A 20,049-nucleotide genomic window follows, 5' to 3' on the forward strand; every position below is an offset into this window, starting at 1 on the left:
TTAAATGCGATGAAACGAGCGATAAAATGCTCACCGGAAACAGCCAGGAAACACCATGGTGGTTGTGGGGACGGGGGGGGGGGAGAGGAGTGGGCAAAAATTACAAACACCCCCCCCCACCTACCCACTTTTGCACCTCCCAAAACAGCCCCCAAAAAGTTCCCACTAGTTCGGTTGGGTGGTGAAACATAAAATGACATAAAATAAAATAAACACAATCAGCCATAACTGACCGCAACAGTTGTTCTGCTGAATGACATTTCGACAAATAGTAAGCTGTTCCGCAGCGCAAAGAAGCATGCACACGAACTACGAGCAGGCAGCAAAAAAAAACTCCCCTGGCCCGGGCAAAGTGATGGCCACACGAGTAAAAGGAGTTGACCCCCTGTGGAGGGAAAAAGGCACAAAGTGAAATACTTATCGCACTCATAAATCCTGTCCAAACCCCTCGGGGATTGGGACGAGCAATGAGGGCGTGCGAGAGAGCGGCGAGGGCGATGATGGAAAATGAATGGTAGTACGGGCTAAGTGAACTTTTTGATCCAGCTTGAAAGTTCGGTCAGCGCGGCACTGCCCCAGGGTCTGTCACAATATTAATTACCTGTGTTTGAAACTTTGCTACATGTGGTTTTGGTTCGCGCCGGGCCAAAAGGGCGTAACGGAATTAATTTTCACCCAAAACAGAAACGAGAAGAAAAAAAACAGAGCGCAAGCCGCCATGCTTCTCGGAACGTTCTTCAGATGTGACGTTTGACGTCAGGGGGAGGAGGGGGGGGGGGGGAGGTTTTTTTGTTTTTCCTCACTAAAATTAGATGTGTTAGTAGGAAAAATGAAGTTCATATTAGTGAATTTGCATTCTAAAATATGGAAATAACCCTCAGCAGGTCCAGCTTCAAATCCCATCCCGACTCTGACCCTTTAAGCCTAAAACGCCCTTTTCTTCCAGCTCAATTACAGCCGAAGTCACCAATGTCACCCCAAAAAAACCCCGAAAAGTATCGAAATCGTTGACAGGGTTTGACATTTATTTTCGGACTCCAAATAAATGGCACAACTCAAACACACTTCGAAGCCGGTTGTGCGAGGAAAACATAAAGATTAAATGCGCCCCCACGAAGGTTCGCCAGCAAATTGTGTTTCGGCAAAGTTTCTTGGCACCTACATGTATAGAGAGTATAGAGAGCCAAACCAACGTCCACCTACATTCATCCATGGTCCGAGAAGAAATGCAAAAGTTCACCTCCTTGAGTGTATGTGTATACCCGGGCCATTTTGTTTGTACCCAGATTCGGCAAAGGTGGCAGCATTGAGAAAGGGGTTTTATTATGCAGTGAATCGATATGATTTGATTTGATTTAAAAGTTCAAATCATCACCAGAGAAATGTTTTTTTTATGGTAAGTGCAAACATCATTTTTTATTATTTATTTATGAGTTTCATTTTAAGGACATTTTTACCATTTTTTATAGCAAAGGACATTTAAAAATACATTTTTACTTACTCATGGATAAATTAGTTGAAGTCGAAAACCTTTTCTATGAGATTGAGTACAAGATGCCTGGATGGGATTCGATAACAAGTACGGCCGCATCAAAGACCGACGTCGCTACCACAAGCCTACCGAACAGCTCCGATGATTAGCGGTAAAAGCGACAACTTATAGCTCTACGTACAAGCTATCGAAGCTTATAGATAGCTACTAATTAAAGCATCCGGGGTTTTCGAGCTTTCTTCACGTTACCAATATCAAAATAATTGTTTTTTCCATCTAATAATTTTTTTACTAATTTCTCCCAACTGTATCTATTTCTACTTTACGCCTCTATCGTCACAGATTGGCGTAAATTTAATGGGTTTATTTTTTCTGCTGTTTCGAGTTGCATGACACAGTTATCTCACGAGCAGAACCATCCCCGTCCCGAAGATAATGCATGCACTGTTGTTTTATTAAATTAATTAAATTCTCATCCTCATCCTTTTGCTCAAACACAAGCACGACTGCCGACGCACATTTTGGGCCCTGCCCTCCGGTTTCGCACGTTTTTCCTTTTTTTTTTTTTGGCGGAAAAATTCGAATCTATTTCCGGAACGGAAGGAGGGGAAACGGGATGCCGGCGACGGGCCGTATTTTTGCCACGGTTCTGTGTGACGTTCCGTATGTGTTTCGCTTGTCGCTATGTTTGCTAACAACATACTACCGAACATGCAGCCCGCCGCACGTCTCCCGTCCCGCCCCACTGCTGTCTTGTTGGCCTGCCCACAAATAGCTTCCACGCGGAGGTCACGTCTGGTGTGTGCTCGCTCGCAGCGTTCGGCTTCATCCACCGTTCGCAAACGCATCTGCGCTGCATTCGCCAAAGGTTCGCCCGTACCCTACTTTACATACAACCTCGCTGCTTCGTGCTTTTCTTGCTCCCCCTTTGCTCGCTCCTGTCTGGCCGCCCTATCATCCGTTGCTTCCGACTGTCTCCAAGCAGTTGCAGGAAAATTATCTCGCAAGCACACAACAAGAATAAAAATGATACTTGAAGAGTTCATTCGAGTCGAGATGTTAGAGCATACCGTAATAGACACTACAAATTCGTTATGCCATTTTCTCAAATGCAATTTCAATTTAAAGTTTGTTTTACTTTCGACGGGAGACTTTTCTTTCTGCTTCCTGCCGCTGGGCACCGTGCGCTAGCACTGGAGTTTGTGGTCTGCTAACATTATAGCCATTTGGCTTACCCTGACTTTATTAAACGATACCTGATTCTGAGAAATGATTCTAAGAGTACAACGAAATGAACTTGTCTTGTTATTAGTAGAAGTATGTTTGACTACAAAGTTTGAACTCTGGTCCTAAGATATTGATTATGTAACATTAGCCCAATAAGGACTATAAAGCTGCGAAGCTGTTCTCAAGTCGAGAAGGACCTAACGTGTTGGGAAGTTCTTCCAGAGGCCTCAAGTTGGTCTAGCTATCCGTGTCAAAAATTGCAACATTGTGAAAGAATTTTTTTAATCCACATTTCTTCACGTTGGCTTCAACATAACGTAGAACTGAAATATTTAAAACCACAAGCACACACACGCAGCGTGTCTGCAGCCTGTTGCAACGCCGTTATCATTTCATTTTACTCCGGACAATTATCTCTCATGCATGTGAAAATTTTCATCCAGCTCCCTGTCATAACAAACTCATGGGAAGCCACCGGCAGGCAGGCAGCCAGGCAGGCAGGTTTCCCCCTTCAATCCCGGGCACCCATCAATGCCCGGTATTGCCTGATGGCCTTTCGATGAACGACCGAGTGCGATGTTGTCGAAATATGCGCGTGCAAACGCTTCATTTAAATGCAAACTAGCTCGACTCTCAACTGCCTGCTAGGTGGTGTACCACCACCGGTTATTAATATAAATAAGTCTCATGAATAAATGTTATTAACTGCGCTTTTAGTCGCCCGGATGCAAAACCAGAGTGGGGGAGCAGAATTTTGCAGTGCTGCCCGGGACACTACCGACGATAACGATGTAATCCTGGGCGCAACAACAACCATTTGGTGCACGGGAATCTTCCAGAGCCTTGGACCACCGCAAGAAACCACGATGTGATTTGAAGCTCTGATAGTAAACCGTTTTTGAAGATAGCCAGGTTCGTGCCGGTGCGGAATTACCGTGCATCGGTTACGAACCTCCAATTCTGGGCCACCAGTTTACCGGGTGTTGCAGGAATGCTACCAGGACCGAACCCTACATTAGCTATTTCCTTTATGATTTATCGTAACACAACTTCAAGTGAAGCTTCAAAGAAAAATAGTTCACGAAACTGAAGGAAAAATTTTTAGTTGATGAATTGCTGGCCAAAAGCGCAACAGGGCCAGCGTTAGCACTACGACCTCCACAGTGCTATCACCGATCTTGTAGAATTATAGCGTGCATGAACTTTTTCTTGTAAGCTGCGCATTACCTACGGTGGTAATTTTCTAACCATTTACTATCGCTCGTCAGCTACAGACATTATTTATGGCTGTGATGATTCGCGTCCAATTTTGCCTAAGAACTTTGTGAGTGCATTGCATCCAGGTAGTCTAATCAAGATCAAAAGGGGGGTTCAAAAAGGATATATTATTATGGGAAGTTTTGTGAATATGTTGATGCTTATGCTATTAGTCTAGCTCAAACGCCTTAAAGCGTTAACCACTAAAAACCGATCAAAAAGCTATACAATCCTCAACTCCGGCTCGCCAATGCCAGCCAATTATCAGCAATGGAGCGAATTGGTCAAGATCGACTAAATCAATCGCCCAAACCGAAAAAAAACCCTTTCCCACTTCAGTTGAATGGATAAAATCAAAAACCCGTTTTAAGGAAACACCACCAAGCTTGTCCGATTCCGATAATCAAACGGCGATGATACCAGGCGCCCGAAGCCTAGATACTGTAAACAGACAACAAAAAAGAGCTGCTTTCACTTCTTCCATCTTTCTTTCCGTTGGCTTTACATTGGATACGAACGATTCCAAACATCCATATCTGGTCGGGGATCTACTTTAGCCCCGGATTGCCTTCTGCGATATCCGTTTTAAGCAGCAATCAATTTGATCTGCCCGTTTACCACGCCAGCCCATCCGTGCAGGTGATGCAGGAAACTCGTCCAGTGTTGGTCCCATGCTTTTTTGTTCTTTGAACGAAAGCTTGAGCAATGAGGCAGATAATTTGGGGGTTTCTGAGCTCCAACGTTTTTCCTTTTTGCTACCTCTTCATGCCTTTCCCTATTTGCTACGGGTAGGCTCACCCCGTGCATCACCTGTTGAAGCGATTGTGTTGGCCAACGACGGGGTTGCATACTTTCGGGGGCGCCTGTGTCTGTGAGTGATAAAGTGTGGGAAGAAAGAATTGGACCCAGGGTTAAAAACGCTCGTGTTGGCTTTTTTTTTGTTGTTGCTGCTGCTGCTTCAGTATTCTATCATAGCCAGGTCTTCAATTTTTATATGCTACCACTCGCATCATTACGGTATCTATGGGTGGAAAATTGGAGGATTGATGATGGAGTAAAATAAAGTACCTTTAATAGTAAAAGAGATAGACGATAATGATTGAGGCCTGCTTTAGTGAAGGATCACGAGAGTGAAAAGGAAAACCCGTCGGTTGGTTCCGGCAATCATCGGCAGGCCTTACAAGGATGATAAATGGTATACGCTCCACAGTCGGTGAACGCTAAAAGCATTAAATCGGAGTATTTTCAACGGGTGACTCACATGTTGATTATGGCTAGGAGCACGCACCATTCTCGTTGCACGTTCACCGGGCGTGGACGTGAACAGGACCGTTCCGAGCGAACACTCACCGACGACTTGGAGCAAGATTATCGATTTTAAATCGACTTTCTTATGGTGGCTACTGAAATTCAAGACGCAAAAGCTTGAGGGGTTGATGCAAAATGCCAACTGGTAACAGCAATCATTTTGCTGTAAAAAAAAACCATAAATGGTGGGAGAGTTGCTAGGTAGGGAAAATCCGAATTTTTATTAAAGAAAAATGGCACCACAGCTGCTATAGAACATTCTCAAGAACATCTCTCCATACGAAAACGATTGTTGAAGCGTATGTAAAATGAATCAAATGAACACACCTGACAACTGATATAAAAAAAAAAATACTATAAAAACTATATACTATATATACTATAAACTACTATATAGTATACTATATACTATACTATATTTATATATATATACTATAAAAAAAATACTCAATACTGTATTTCCATTAAAAAGGATCGATTTTTATGGGGTATAACAGTTTCCATACCCAAGAAACATTTTGGACGTCTTTAAGTGTCAAATTTATTTTGTTAATTTTTTAACACGGATGTAGAAATTGAATAAGAGGATTGCGTAGATTTTTTTCTTATAGCCTTAAGGCTTAATAAACTAACAATAACAGCGCTGTAAGAACAACGATACAACTAAAAATGTTGCTTGGGTACTGAAAAGGTCGCTGGTACTACTTAGTTACAGATATTTTGTCATAATTATAGCTCGGATATTTTTTGATTTCGTAATTAATTATAGCTAAAATATGTACTAAGTTTACAGAATTTTCTCTTTTTTACTTCTTTCTTTTCACAGATACTCTTCCAATGGTCCCATCATGTGCTCCACGATTCCACCAATGGTTTCGCTTTCAACTTCAAGAAAAGTATTGAAATGTGTTCCTTGCATATAAGAACCAAACGATGTCTCCGGTAGCACAAAAAGACCCTTGACGTCGCGAGGCTACCACACCGTCAGTCCAACATTTTTGTATACACCCACGACATAAAATTCGATCCAGCCCGTTAAATCAGAGGTAAATGTATTCTATATAACACAGGCTAACCAAAAGCTACATCCACTGGAATGGCTTAAAGCGACTAGAAGCTAAACCACAACGGCACACCCCACACATTAACACATTCTTTGCAAACAACAACAACAAAAACATCCAGCGCGACAGGACAGGAGTTAAGTTAATAATGTTAAGAGATAGTAAATATATTTATTCTATAATAGAAACGTGGGAAGGGGAGGGAACGCGTGGGGAAGCGGATAGCCCTATTTGGGGATCGGATGGATCGAAAGTGTAAAGTTTAGTATGCATATTTGAAAAATCCTGCTTGTGAGATAAAAAATACTGCTGCTGCAAAAGCAAAAAAAAAGACAAACCAACGCGCGCCCATGTGGAAGGGTGGAATTTTTGCCGGCACGCAAAAGCGAAGCAAAAAATTAAGCAACCCCAGTATATATACAGATATACAATACAATATTATACTTATTATACATTGCAAGCAGCAACAAAAAAAGAACAAGACAAAACAACATAAGACTTTCACTCGAATTTTACATCGATCAGTTGCATTTAAAAACACGAAAATTAAATGGGTGCGCGTAGAAAAAAAAAACAAGCTGCCACCTTAAAAATCGAGATGGAAAAGTCGAGCGTCACGATGGCAGCCGAGTGAATGTGTAATTGATGACAATTCATTTTATAATATTATATGAAAGATATACTTTTGCGGATAAAATCAAATTGCGCGCATTGCAGTGAGAGTGGGCAAAACAAAACGAAAGGACACGAGAAAACGATTAAAACCCCAGATACCTAGCGGTAAGTGACGGATAGCTAAAAACAAGTGGATAGAATCGGTAGAGAGAGTAAACAAAAAAAAAAGCTAAAGAAATGTCGCTTGGTGTTTTTGGAATAGTTTGGAAATAGTACGGTTAAGTAAAAACAACGGCAAAGCGTTAAAGGAATGCATTAAAGCGAACGAAAAGATCAACATCAACAGCCTGGTATTAAATACATCACTCAAATTCTTACGATAGAGAGCAGCTGTAATAGCTTGAGTCAAAAGTACTACTACTATTATTATTACTGTTTTATTATGAATTAAGCCAAATTATGGAAATTGTGGTACAGAAAAGTCCCACTTATCCAACGCACACACACACGGAAAACCTCGTGCCGAATTATGTACCGAATTGTCACTGTATGTGTCTGTATGTATGTATGCCGCTTGTCACCTGTCATGCAAAGCGATGTGTAAGTGTGCCGAACCATTGCAGCATCTCCGTTACCGAGTTACTAGTTTCATTACAGCCTCCGGTTACAGTATTATAGAAATCTCATGTATTTTCAATCAGTACGCGCAGGTGTTGTCACACCACATCAATCGTAAGCTTGCAGTCCGCATATTCGAACAGAACGATTTTGTTACTTGGGTCTGTTGACTGAGTGCCATAATCGGATAGCCACGGATAATCCGACTGCACCGATACTATTCAAAACTGGTATACAGTAGTAGCGTTGTGTGGTGATGAGTAAAGGCAATGGCGGATAGGAATCAATGTATAGATGTGTACTGCTGTGTGTATGAGACGAAAAAAAAACAATTACGCTAAGTGTTTCGTTGTGTGTTTTCTATTTCTAACTTTTGTGTTACACAGAAGAGTCATACATATATATAATTAAAGTTGCACAAAATTGTTGCGTTAAGTTAAAGATAAAAACAAACCCAAACAAAAAAGGACAGACTTTAGAACATTTATTATTCGCTAGCTAGTGTGAATGTGAACCCAATTATTAGGAGATGAAAGGAAACGGACACTAAAATGGATGCTTCGAGAGCTAGAAACAAAAAAAGCGATGGCTACCAGCTCACGGTAATGCAATGACACGATGGAACGGCATGTAACCAAAAGCCTTTTGCCTGATCAAATTCGGTTCGAATAGGTTGTACATCCATAGGATGAAGTTGGGGTTAGTTGCTACCGTTTGATTAGTGGTGGGCAACAACCAAAAAGAGCCCGCTCGCCGAAACAAAACGCAAATGAAAAAGTTCTTCGTCACACGCTACACATGTCAAAACTTCAATCGTTATCGTGCGTATGTGTGTGTAAACAAGCCAGAACCCTTCAGCGATGCTATTGAATATAAGAGAATTACAACAAGAGCAGCAGCAGCTACAACAAAAAAAGAAACAACGGTAACTTTATCAAAAAAAAACAGCGCATAAACACTACAACAACAACAACAAAGTCGAGCGATCTTGCTATCTTTCCTACATGTAACTATCGTAACTGTGTATGTGTGTGTGTTTGTATCTCTAGTGTAAACCGCAAAAGTTGTTTCGGTCTCGCACCGTTCATCGTCTTTTTATCATCATAACCCCTGGTGGGGGCGAAGTCCTTGCTACTGAAGATGTATTTTTGGATTAATTGTAAAACTATAAAACCGTAAGAAGGGCAAAAAAACACAAAAAAGGCACACATCACACACAAACACACACACTGCTCACACTATTCGGTACAGTGTACTCCAACGGCAGGGTGATACTAAATGTGCAACAAAAACAACTACAAAACGGATAGATTGTTTGTGCCTCTGCCATCTTTGTTTAGAGCAAAAGTTTGAGAGGAATAGCAGATATCCTTATAAATTGTATAACTTGATTGCTTATCAACCCATACAACACGCGTAAAAATTTGCTATAAAATTGAAGAATTCTAAGTTACACTCAGTACACATATTTAAAATGAATTGCTACAACTAAAAATTATGTTATAGCACCGATCAAATTCAGCCATTTTGCTTTACCTTTATCATGCTTATGTTTATGACACAAAAGTGAGTTCTTAAATTGGACTTTTTATGGTGAACAAATGGTGGAACAAATGGAACAAAATGGTGAACAGAACATCAATTTCTTGACGGAATTCCATTTTTTTTACTATAGTTATGATATCAACGTGATTGGAGCGATATCTGCAGTGGTGTGCGCCTCCACTGCTATTACACGTTACTCCTATAATCTAGAAGGATCCAGCAACACACAACACGCACACTGACGCGTCCTGCAGTTCTCTCGAATCAATTTCTGGGTGTTCGCAATTTTATAGCAACTTCTAATGGGCTCATAATGGGGACTGCGGTGCTTAAACTGAACTAAACACGTACAGCACATGGTTATTTAGTTTTACTTATTTCGTTTTCGATTCGTTAAGCATGTTTAAGTTACGAAAAGTATCTTGGCTCCAATTACATTTCCCCTTTCAAATTTCAGTTCAAGGATTCTGTTATACGGGTGATTTAAAAGTGCTTTAAAATTTCATTCAAAACAAAAATCAAACCCAATACTGAAGTATCAACAGAAAATTTAAACAACCTGTCGATGTAAGGAAAAAAACACACAACACAAGTTACAATACAACCCCACTGTCAGACACTCTCATGTTGAACTATGCTTAGCACACTATGCAACGAACCGATACACCGCAAAAACCCTAACGACTAATGAAACCCCCACTTTTTCAAATGGTCAATTAAGTGTGAACCTATAGACCGATAGACGGACAAAATTTTTTGCAAAAAAAAAACACTTTTACGGAATAAAATCTACACTCAATTACACACACACACACAAAATTGGACAGGAGCTAGGGATAAAAAGCTGAGAACGGAACAAATTTGCGCTAGTGCTATGAATAAATATTCCTACCTTCTATTACTACTGCTGCTGAAAAAAAAAAAGACAAACCCTAAAACATTACCCCATTGCATACTACTAATACTACTAGTATTACTCACTGTGAGCATAAACAATCGACCGTAAGCGAATTTCTGTCAATTTCTACTCTAAACAAACAACAAACGGATAAATGGATTGATGCCGAATCGCATGCTTTCGATATGATGGTGTATATGACTGAGCTGATGCAGCCAACTTTTGAACGAAGTTCCAGGCGAAAACTAAATCACACAACACACGGATGGCAAACTATTCGCGAGAAGCCAAAATAGTTAAAAGAAAATAAACATCGAGATCCAAATGAGAAGCTGTTCTCGGTAAAGCTGGGGAAGAAAAGCAAAAAAAAGTCCCCGAAAACAGATAAATCTTAGGTACAAAAAATTAACTACTACGAGAAGATCCAAGAACGAAACTCTCTTAAGCATCGCGATGGCTAGGTCGCAAGAAAGAAAAGGAAATGACCTGGGAAATGGAAAAAAGAGGACACCGCTATTAATTCCAACTGGTCTGATCTTGACGCTTGGTTTTGACCATAATTCCATAGTTTATAGCGAATGTGTACGCATTTTGACGCCATTGAATACTATTTTTCTTAGCATTTTTCTAGACAAAGAATTATAAAGAAGAAAAAACAAAGCTCTATATATATATTATACGAGATCAAGATACCAATGGATGTGGCTCATACTGGGTGTCACAATCATACACAGCATGTTACTGCATGCAAACGCATCTAACCCCCCACTGTAGCCGTAACGAGTCAAACGCAGCGCAATTACCTATATACATATATCTACATATATACAAAACCCAACAGCCGAAACATGCCGAACTGATGACCCGGAAATAAACCCGGGGCGAAAAGAAAAACTACAATATAACACCCAACAAATCTCGTTTTCCATAGGTTGAGAGACACTGACGCCGCGAGCGCAGTGTCTCAATGTCACACAGACGAGCAGGAAAGAAACAAAGTAGAATGGGACGTGTAGGTAGTGCAATAAATTCGGTTTTAGAAACACACACACGCAGGTTACAATCAAGTTTTCTTATAGATTGACCTCATTTACACAAACTTAAACAGAAAGGTTTTTTTTATCCACCGAGAAAATTTTACAGGGTTTCTCGGATCTTCGGACAAATGTCTCCATGGTTAAGGCAATGTGTGTGTTTTTTTATCAAAATCGCTTATTGTTTTTAAACATATGGACGTTTGTTTTAAAGACTGAAAAACGCTGGAGATTGATAGTCAGGAACAAAATTGTACATAGACTTTTCTCGCATTTGGATTTTCTCCTTCCCGTGGATTCGGTTAACATTTTTTGACCTTTTTATTTTATATAAAAGATTTTGTTGCAATCCCAGCTTAAGTGTGCTATAAAAAACATGGTACCATAACTGCTATAAAAAAGTGCACGAGTATTAGGTAGGAATCATTTACTCTCTGTGTTACCTGTTCCCACATCCCCCATTCAAAACACTAATCTAGTACGATGCTCGGCACTAGAGATTCGTACCATCGAACCCCGTGCTGGTATGCTATCTCTAATCACCCCCCCGACCCCCCCATTCTCTCTCTCTCAACAAATGACAGATAACCGATCGGGAGTGATCTGATAAGAAACATAAACAATGACTTAAACCAAATATGTCAACCCGAGCGGACACTAACACTCGTATTGATAAACGAAACCGAACAAACCGAAAACAAATATGATGTAAACTACAAGAAACACACAACTAAAAGCTTTAAATGTTGTTCGAACGTAAAATAATTTAACTAAATAACAATGGCGGCGCATGGTGGAGCGATGCGGTAGCGGTTAAGCAAAGAAATCTCGCAAACAACACACACACAAAGCACAGCACCGAATGATGAGCCAAATCATCCATAACCGAACCAACCGAATGTTTGCACAGCTGAATGTTGAAGGGTGTAAGGCTTGGTGGATTTATTAATGATTTTTCAATGAAGAAAACAAAGTTCAAAATGTAATAGAAAAAAATCATGAATAAAACAAAAACACAATGCAAGAAAGCAAAAACTCTGTGAGGAACGCTTCTCTTGTTACCTGGTTATGTTGGAATGTCTCAACACTTCGATCTTCAACATTTGGTGGTAAACACTAACAGCGCACAAAACCGTCTGCTATGGGAGATTGGTATAATGACTGGAAGGCCTCTAAACGAGCTGTTCAAATCCGTGTTAAGGTACTGGAAACTGTTTCTAATTCTAGACCTTAAAACGCGAAAACTGTCAATGGTCCTTACAGGGGTTTTCAGTTCATAAAGTAAGTGTCTATATGTTGATCACACTGAAATTTAGAATTATACTTTTTTATAATTTTAACATTATTTTTTCATCATTCATCATTAACATTTATATTTCAATCATATTTAAATAAAATCCATATTTTTTAAATTTAGTTATTTTACTAAAATCATCAAAACAAAAAATGTATTATTTACTTTATTTCCTTTGGGTATAATAGGTTTTCATAGTAATTCTTTCACCATTTCAAGGACCGAAGCAGTCAAAAGACAGTTACCAAAAAAAAACAACCGTGCAGAAGAAAAAAACATAAAATCGATAATTCAACATACAAAACCAATAAAAAGGGCGAGTTTTAAATCGATACAAAAAAAAACAATAATCGTAACACGGAGTCGTAAAACAAACAACAGCTGCAACCTAACATAACACAACAATGCAACAATAGATATTCATACGCATAGAAAACCAACCAATATGCATAATGACTAAATGGCGCTAAAACAAATAATAACTGTGGCAAGTGCTTAGGATAGAATACAAATGCAAAAAAAAACAAAACAAGCTAAAAAACGAAACACTATAACAAACAACAACTGATAGGAAACAAGAGAGGAAAGGGAAATAACAAACAAACAAAAAACCAACCGCAAACCAAATAAAGCTAAACGTGCGAGTCAAACAAACCACACAAACAAAACAAAACAAAAAAAGTCTTTTTCAATGTTTCATATCTATAGGTGGAAGAATTCATATATACATATATACATATATTTAACTAAAGAAGCAACAACAATAAAAAATGAAGCAGAACAAAATAAACATAGCAAAACAAACAACAACTGAAACATACAACATGAGCATTAATGCAGCTAAACGCAAAAGGATCGAGGTGAGAGACCAATTTGAGTGTGACTGCGTCATCTAGATCTCAATGGCGAAGGTGTCCAAACTATTCGAACTGTTATACTGAAACACACACACACACGTACACGCACACATAAAACCACTCATTCATTTATTAACACACACACAGATAGACCAAAAAACGCTTGGTAGTGGTAGAAGCCCCTGCCCTACTCAGTAAAGCCTCCAACCCAATGAACGAATTCAAACTGAAAGACAACGCATAAAACCACAAATAAGCAAAAAAGGAACAACCAACGGTGACACAACGATATAGAGAGTAGCGTGTACTTGACCGGAACGAACACACTCACTAAAAAAAACCCTTGTAAAGCACACACTCACACATGCAAAGAAAAATCAACGAAACTAAGAAAATCGAGTTTTTACAACAACAGAAAAAAAGATCGTTGAAACAGATCATTAAATAACGAAACTTTGAAGAACACACACAAACACTGACGAATACTTAACGAAAATCACCAAAAAGAAATAACACTAACGAAAAAGCTACCAAACCACCGCTGATATTTTGGAAAAAAAACGCGAATAGGAGTGATAGGAAAATGAAGGAAAAGTCAAAACAAACGAAGAAATCCTAGAATTTTTGAGCGGAAAATGAATGAATTCTAGGAAATAAAAGAGAGCAACAGAGCAACAGAGAGAGAGAGAGAGAGAGAGAGAAAGAGAGAGAGAGAAAACGGAAGAGTGAATGATTAGCTGGGTACACACGGATGGAACCGAGCACTACATTTCGACATATCACTTCAGAAGCAATATTCTGTCACCAAGTGCTTACCTTGAGCCGTTACGTTTAAAGCAGTCGGTGCTCTAGGAGGATTGACACCCGGACGGCCTCAGTGTATTGGAAGGACACGCGCACGCGTGTCCGAAACATGTGAACGCACCATATCAAGCAAAAAGAGGGTTACATCGAAAACCACAACTAGGAGGAACACTAGTTTTGTTCGGTTCTACTACCGGTTCTTTTTTTGTTGTTGTCGAACGCTCGAACGCTTCTAACGTTTGGTTTGAGCACGTTGGACCAATAGATTCGCGGCAGTACGCTGAACCTGCTTGACTTGGAACAAGGGAACGATCAATTAACTAACTTCATGCATTATGAAACTGTTTTTGCCATTTCGCGAACAATCTGATCTCAAATTCAGGAGATTTAAAACATCCTTTTATAGAAATACATGGCCCATGCGGAACTGGTTCCTAACCCGCGTACTCGGCCAATAGAAACACAATGGAGGCTTTCGGTATTAGTTGGAATAAATTAAATGCAACGCATTTAGTATCGGTACTGCAGCACCCTGCTCGGGCACACTTTACAAGTATCCGATCATCAATTATGAAAAACAATCGCACACGTTACCGTGTACAATATCTCGGCTCGGTTTGGTTCTGTTACGTGTAAGCAGCTTACCGAACTGTCAAACGAACGCAATTCTAGCCTGTCTAGCCGCCATATGTTGTGTCTTTCTCATCAACTATTCCCGAGGTTTTTAGTGAGGTGCCGAGAGCAGTGCCGTGTATTGATTGTTCTAAATCGAGGACATCCGAGAGTGTGAACAAAACATTCGTATAAAGAATTTCAGTTTGTTAAGTTTGCTCAACTTCGCTTTTTTGCTTTTAAATAAGAAATATCCTTGAAACACCGAGAGGAATTCCTGGAAGAGAGTTTATGCATCGTGCACTACACGTATCTTCTTCAGGCAATTATTCTATACGGACAAGAAAATGTGCTATAAATATGTCAATGGGGGTCAAAAACCCCCTGTTAATAGGACCCCACCAACGGAACTAACGCATTTTAAATTCATAATGGATTGTGAGACCGGTTCGCAATGCTCCTTTTGATGGTGGTGCCGTGCAATTTGCTGCCGAGTTTGAAGTCTTGGTGAGAGCTTTGAACACAAGGAACTAGCTAGCTCACCTGAAACGCTGGTCGAAAGAAAAGCGGTTCTAGCATGTCTAATTAATAAATCAAACTATTTGTGAGTTGAAGAACCTCTGGTCTTACGTTACCACCCGTTTTGGGCTATCCGGCAATCCAGAGCTAAATCGGTAGTAGCCACTCGTGCGCTCTTCTTCAAAATCCACCCCACCAGTTGAAGTTGGAAACAAGCAACAGTTACTAACAATAGTGGTGCTATTGATAGCCGGTGGAATTATTGTTTTACGCACGCTATCACTTATCGGCCGGACCCCAATTGGATCTTTGATAAGCTGAGCTGCACGTTTTATTTTTACCTTCTCGATATAGGTAAATGAACATTATTCACGCTCTCTGCGTTGTGTCCTTGCACCTTGAGCGTTTCTATTCTTGCTATAATTTTGTCATACATTTATGGCTTCCCCTCAATATAAAAAAACCCTTTCATCCGACTCACTAACTAACTCCGTTAGCTCACTAATCGGAATTTTAAGACTCAGCAGTTGGTGTACCATCCGAGAACGAGAGCAGCAAGCAGTATTTGGCAATGCAAGTGTTATATACAATGTTTGACATCGACACACGCACACACACATACACAGAGAAAAGAAATTAACTGACGGCGAAACAACCTTTAAACTAAAAGACTAAAGACTAGATGTAGAAGCTGTTGGAGCGGAATGTGGCACGAAGGACACAGCAACTCCCAACACGCGGGAGTTGATCATCATGAACATTTGAAGAAAAAAAAACATATATATATATATACAACAACATTCACAACAACTAAATGAAAATGACATGAATATAAATTTATATTTTTCTACAAAGCATTTTCCCCCTCCCTCACACGGGCGGGAGGAAAATGATAATCCGGCGCATTTGCATTGTAAAACAACAGTAAACGATAAAACATCTCGGCCAGAAGAAGAAAAAAACAACGGAAACCCCGTTCCCAAATACATCACCATACTTACGCTACACTCGTACTCCAACTCCAGACTCTGGACCATGGCACACACAAAAAAAAACAACATGGCGGAGCACTGACACACTGACTGATTCGGCGGACAGCATCGTGATTGTGGAAAAAGGCGCATAATGCGTGCGTGTGTGTGTGTGTGGGTGTGATCCTAACCCTTGTCACACTAATTAACAATTAGTGTTAGTCCTTATCAGAACCGGAAATTCTACATGTAGTGTAACCTTCGAGAATGACACCTGCACATACAGTTCCGATACTTCAAGGAATTGGCTGGCTGAACTTCAACTTTGGCAACCATTTTTTATTTTATTTTGAGGATTCGTGATGAAAAGCTACTTTCTCTCCACAAAATTCCTCCAACTGCTTCCTGCAGAAAAATTGGGCATTATAGCACCTTTTATAGCAAACTAGGATACGATAGTTTCCTAGCCAGGAGAGAAAAAAAGGTCCCCAGATGTGCAACCGCCGTTCCGAATTTTAAAGCTGTCACCCCAAAAAGCCGGGCCGACGATTATCGTGCCACGTGCTACATCACCATTAGTGAGTGCGAGAGAGGCATCGCTACCAGCCTGCAACGGTTGACTACCCTTATTGCACGGGCTAATGAGTATCGAGCCACCACGCTGCCACGAGCTATACACCGATCGAGGCAGATGCACGAAACGGTCGACGAAGTAAAGGTCGATAATTTCCACGAATGTTCGCACGATAAGACGAACAGCGGCCGGCATCAGCGCCAGGTGTCAGCGTGCTCTCGGATCATCCGTTAGTAGGAGCTGTGCGCTAAATAAAATAATATTTGCTCTACTACGAGTAATCCGCTTTTGATAATAGGGGGTAATGTTCTGCTTCAACAAACTTTGCATGCATGCTTGCGGAGGCCCAATATTCGTATCACACCTCAATCTATATTTCAGATTTTTCCTTTTGCGACCTCTCGCTCTCTCTCTCTCTATTTGAACACATTAGTACTTAACACATCCGCCATTACAGCACATGGCGACGATATCCAATCTTCGGTTTTGCGTTATTACATGGCTGAGATGAGGCATTAGCAGAATTTTGAGTCATGTGTATGGCTTATCGCGTGCAGCGCATGTCCCCACCAAAACACTGCCGAAGCAGGACAATCTCTGATAAGGACTCAAACACACACACACACACACCAACGTTGGAAAACGACCACCAACACCATGCATCGCACCAAGAAAAAAAAATCCCCCCGGGAGACCTTGTACCTTATCGTGGCAACACTGGTGGCAAACGAAGGACATGCCGAAAGCAGGTGTCTCTTCCTTGCCGACGCCTGCGAGCTCCCTTTGCATTTTGCCCCATGCAAAATGGCGGATAGCGTCTGCTAGGCAACGTGCCAACGCGACGGCCATGATTTAAAGGTTATTTTATATAACGGTGGCTTCCGTTACTCCTCACATGCTCTCGACGAGAAGTGGGAGGGAAAAAAATGACGAAGAAGAAGACGATGGCAAAACGCCGTGGAACATACCATTGGACGCGCCAGCAGCAGCTGTAGCAACAGCATTAGGTGCCGAGTAACATGGGCTCATTATTATTCCATTCGGGAATATGCAATCTGATGTACTGAATTTTATAATGGACTTTAAAATTACAATCACATCCATATCAAATGCACGACCGTTTGCAAAACGAGCATCCTGGTTACTGCTTCCATACCATGCTGGGCGGCCCTTGATGGCAGTGCAGCAGCAGCCACGATTTATTGGTGGGATCACTTCACCGTGCTGAAGCACCGCCAACGATAAGGATGTTAGAATATTCCTAATCCACTTCTCGATGGGTTGGAGGACTGCTCGAGAAGCGTCACTTCGTGGGCCTTTTTTTTTGCTTCCTGACGCAGAGTGCAAACATTCCTTCCGGGGAATGACATCACCATAATATCTTCAAATCCGTATTTGCTCTCCTGTTTTTTTCATCGGGGAGACATCGGGATATGCTACTTGAATGTCAATATGTCATCAAGAAAATATTGACGCTGGTTATCCAATAACTCGGAAAGGAGAGATACACAAAATATTGCCATACAAGTTAATGTCTCTTTATAACATCAAGGAGCAAACGAGAAGAGAACCCAAGAAAAGGTATAGAAAAGAAAATAAAAGAAGAAAATAATCACGCTGAATGCTGAACGAAAAGAAAACCAAAAGACAAAAAACAAGAAAAACGAAAACAGGACAAATGAAAACACGATTAAAAAATCACAAAAACACACACACACACCATCGTACATCACAACAAAACACGATAAAAAAACAACCAAAACCAAACCAAGAACAAGCGAGGAATCCTAAGGCGAAAGCGAGAGAGAGAGAGATCGTGAGCGAGAACGAGAGGGAGAGCGATACAACAAAAAAGCGAGAAGTAAAAGAAACACACTTTGCAGAAAACAATCGGAATCTCTTGTGAGAAAATATAATTTTGTACATCATGTCTAATGCAGGTATTAACGTCTTCCTATGCTATGCTGTCTATTATTACGATAAAAAAAATACATAAAAAGAAAATGAAAGATAGTAAAAACAAACCAAAAAAAAAAAACAAACAAACAAAACAAAACCATAAACTGTGGGATAAAAGCTAAGCGAAACAAATGAAAGAAATGAAACCAGAAACATGAGATATTAAAATTAATGAAATTATTACTAATGATAAACGAGAAACCAAAAGGCGAAACACACACACACAGAAAATGGGAGAAAGATGGTGGGATGGCAATGATGGCGATATTGATGGTAGGGCCACCCACCATAAACAAAAATAGGTAATGTAGTGGAAGAAGGTGAGCGAGAAAGAGAATGTTAGTAAGAAGAAAAAAAATGGCGTCATTCGAAGCAAACAAATATGATGGAAGGAAACTATTATATAAAAATATACATTAAAAAAAAACAAAACCCAACTGTCAAGCGATGTGAAAGTAAAGGTTGCACCATTTAGAGGATGCTTCTAGGGCAGGAATGTTACATGGTAAAGTAGTGTAAAAAAACAAAACAATGAACAAACCAAAAACATGATACAACAGAAGAAAGAAAACCTACGCTACAAGCGACAACACACACACACACACACATATACACGTACACACACAGAGCCGATCATCTTTCGGCACGGCAGATAATGGGGCGCCATTGTAACGGTACGTTTGAAATGTGACGTTTGGTTCAGATGACAGCTCTGTAAACCTTCTGGGGGTTTGTCAGTGTTTTTCCAATGTTTCGCGAGGTCCCAGACGCGTCCACTGTGGTTCACTACCAACATACTAGCAACAACAACAAAAATCCTGCTAGATGTAAAACACAAAACTGGCATGCACAAACCAAACCAACAAACCATACGTAAACACACGTACGTACTGGCGTATTAGCACGGCATCTGTTGCGCCGTACTTCCTGAACGCATGAGAAAAAAATGGCGACCCAGTCCGGTCACCTTCTGGACACAACACGAACGGGTGACAAACCAAGCCGAAGCTGACGTACGGGGAATGGAAACATATTTATAGAAAAGGTATATATTTATGGTAGATGGATGATAGAAGACAAAATGGCGGCGGCGTGTGTATGTGCGTGGTTGCACCGAGGGAAGAGAAAAGAAAAATACAGCCATCCAATCAAACCCGGCGCAAACTTTACGGTACACGATGACAGGACGCGAAAAAAAAGCTAAATTATGCGGTACAGTGCGGCCACGCGCATTGCACCCGTGAAGGGCCTAAGATGGAAGAAACTGTTGTTTTGGTGTCGTCATGAACTGTCATCTTGGTTTCCCTCCCCCACTGGTCCCTACATCACTAGCAACAACAAGATCGTCAAAGTTAGAAACCCAAAGCAAAAAAAACAAAATGGCGCTAAGAAAAAACGCAA

At 40.6% G+C, this 20,049-nt stretch overlaps 1 protein-coding gene across 2 annotated transcripts in view; it reads left to right on the top strand.

Annotated features, from left to right (window-relative positions):
- LOC118505151 overlaps nucleotides 1-19,912 on the top strand; it is a 109,991-nt gene extending 90,079 nt beyond the window's left edge. For both annotated transcript variants that reach the window (XM_036040533.1, XM_036040543.1), the window contains exon 11: nucleotides 6,111-19,912. The gene's annotated coding sequence lies outside the window, so the exon portion shown is untranslated. The remainder of the gene's footprint in view (nucleotides 1-6,110) is intronic.
- Nucleotides 19,913-20,049: the final 137 nt, after the last annotated feature.

This window comes from Anopheles stephensi, chromosome X (assembly GCF_013141755.1).
Source record: "Anopheles stephensi strain Indian chromosome X, UCI_ANSTEP_V1.0, whole genome shotgun sequence".
NCBI classification, from domain to species: Eukaryota; Metazoa; Arthropoda; class Insecta; order Diptera; family Culicidae; genus Anopheles; species Anopheles stephensi.